Consider the following 2031-nt stretch of genomic DNA (forward strand, 5'->3'; position numbering starts at 1 on the left):
TTCTTATTTGCAACATAGTACATAGTTGCTTAGAGTTGCAGCTGAGAGGCCGGCAGCGGCAGGAGGGGAACGTTGGAGTTCGCCATCACTGGAGCAAGCAAGCCTCCCTGTTCGCTTCAGTGCATGGCTGCCGGCCGCCATCTTGGCTGACAGTTAATTTGCATATCGCCCTGATTAGCCAATGGGAAGGGTAGCGGTCGTACACTAATTGCCATGTTTCTCTTTTATATTAGTGTAGATGTCCTTGTCTGTAAATACACAGTGAAGTACTTCAGGAAGATGGAGCTTCATGTCAGCAACTTACTCTAAAAATTATCGTGGGTAAAACATTTTATGTATCATACTGGCAACTTCCCTATAAGTGTAGAGTTGTTTTAAAATTAAGAAAGGAAACTAGAGGAGAAGGGGGTGGGGGACAGTGGATACAATGCTGAATCAGGTGCCTGCATCCCATTATAGTGTCATTCCTGGGTGGAATGCTCCTGCTACAGATGCTGTTGGTGCAATTTCTTCATAAAGGTTAATAGTAGCAGCACCCCCAATTTCCACACCATGTTCAAAGGTGAAATTGATTATTCACTGTACATTACATCTAGATTGGAGACTTGGAATTAGTCTAAACATAAAACAATGAAATGGATTTAATTTTGGAGTTTGGTTTGGTTTTGAATATAAGTGCTTGCATGAAAAATAAAACATTATAATGCATCATGTTCCTGAAAATAATGTGGTTACATTTTAAATGCCCACTATTAAAGGTAATTATTATTAACACAGTCTTACATTTGCCCGCTCTGACCTGGAAGCTAAAATGAATTGTGACTAATGGCCCAGCTGGTGTTCCCAAATTATAGCAAAGATTGGATCTCACCCATTTCTGTGAATGAATTCTTGCCAGACACCTGAGATCTTACCCCAAATCACACTCCAAGGGATTCTTGAAATCAGATTTTAAAAAACCCTGCTGTTCTATAACCGTTACCTTGGTATGCCTGCAAAGTGCAATCTTTTATTTGGAAACATTCCCTTGAATTCTGTTGTTTCTACCTGAAGAGAGAAAATTGAAAAAGTAACTCCATGTCTGTGTATGAAGACTTTGAACTGAGCACAGGATACAGTTTACCCATGTAACGAGCAACCAGGTGATTGTGAAGTCATTCGTCACCATACTGGGCCATTCCAGTCACCAGAAAGCCAAGGGGATATTTAGCTGAAAGGATTTGGGTTGATATGTCTCTTTCAATTTTTGGTGAAATTATTTAAAGCTGCCAGACATTCTGGAATGTTTGAACAGAAAAGCTGTGTGCATGTTGTCATTTGAATCAAAGCTCCCTCCCTTTTATGAAGACTTCACAGCTTTAAGAATGTCCTGGTGCCTGGCTGGCATGGCTCAGTGGTTGAAAGTTGACCTATAAACCAGGAGGTCACAGTTGGATTCCCGGTCAGGGCACATTCCGGGTTGCAGCAGGCTCGATCCCCACGGTGGGGCGTGCAGGAGGCAGCCGATCAATGCTCTCTTATCTTTGATGTTTCTATCTCTCTCTCCCTCTCCCTTCCTCTCTGATATCAGTAAAAATGTCGTGGCAATGGCTGAAAGAGACCTGGTTGTTTTAACCAGTCGACAAGACAGTGATTGCTAAAACATCAGACTGCACGGCCTCATTCGTAACAATCAAGTTAAACACTGGATTCCATGGCATTACTTAGGACTGTCTTTGGTGCCCTGTCAATGCTCTATCCTGAACGCAAACCTAGAATCAGGTAGTAGCAACTTTTCTGCAGGAACTGGACAAGAGCAGATTTTTCAACTCATCTTTTGTCTAGACTGGACTATGATGGAATTTGAGGAAGAAAATTTTTTTCCATTTTACCTGAAAATGTATTAAGCCTCAAATAGATGTTTGCAAAATACTTTCAAGGAACAAATGCAATAAAAGTGATCAATATAATTATTAAAAAGTTATAACACAATCATTTAAATGAATCATTTGAAAGGTCTTCATTAAACTTGATTGGATATTATGTTTGTTA

General features: G+C 40.4%; 1 protein-coding gene and 1 long non-coding RNA gene across 4 annotated transcripts in view; one reads left to right on the top strand and one right to left on the bottom strand.

The window, feature by feature from the left end:
- NRG3 (neuregulin 3) overlaps positions 1-2031 on the top strand; it is a 1093034-nt gene that overhangs the window by 765622 nt on the left and 325381 nt on the right. The gene's annotated exons all lie outside the window — the stretch shown is intronic.
- Positions 1-2031, bottom strand: part of LOC106727067 — a 12835-nt gene that overhangs the window by 5385 nt on the left and 5419 nt on the right. For all 3 annotated transcript variants that reach the window (XR_001363218.1, XR_001363217.1, XR_001363216.1), the window contains one exon: positions 983-1047. This is a non-coding gene — a long non-coding RNA (uncharacterized LOC106727067). The remainder of the gene's footprint in view (positions 1-982; positions 1048-2031) is intronic.

Source organism: Myotis brandtii, unplaced genomic scaffold (genome assembly GCF_000412655.1).
Source record: "Myotis brandtii unplaced genomic scaffold, ASM41265v1 scaffold356, whole genome shotgun sequence".
NCBI lineage: Eukaryota > Metazoa > Chordata > Mammalia > Chiroptera > Vespertilionidae > Myotis > Myotis brandtii.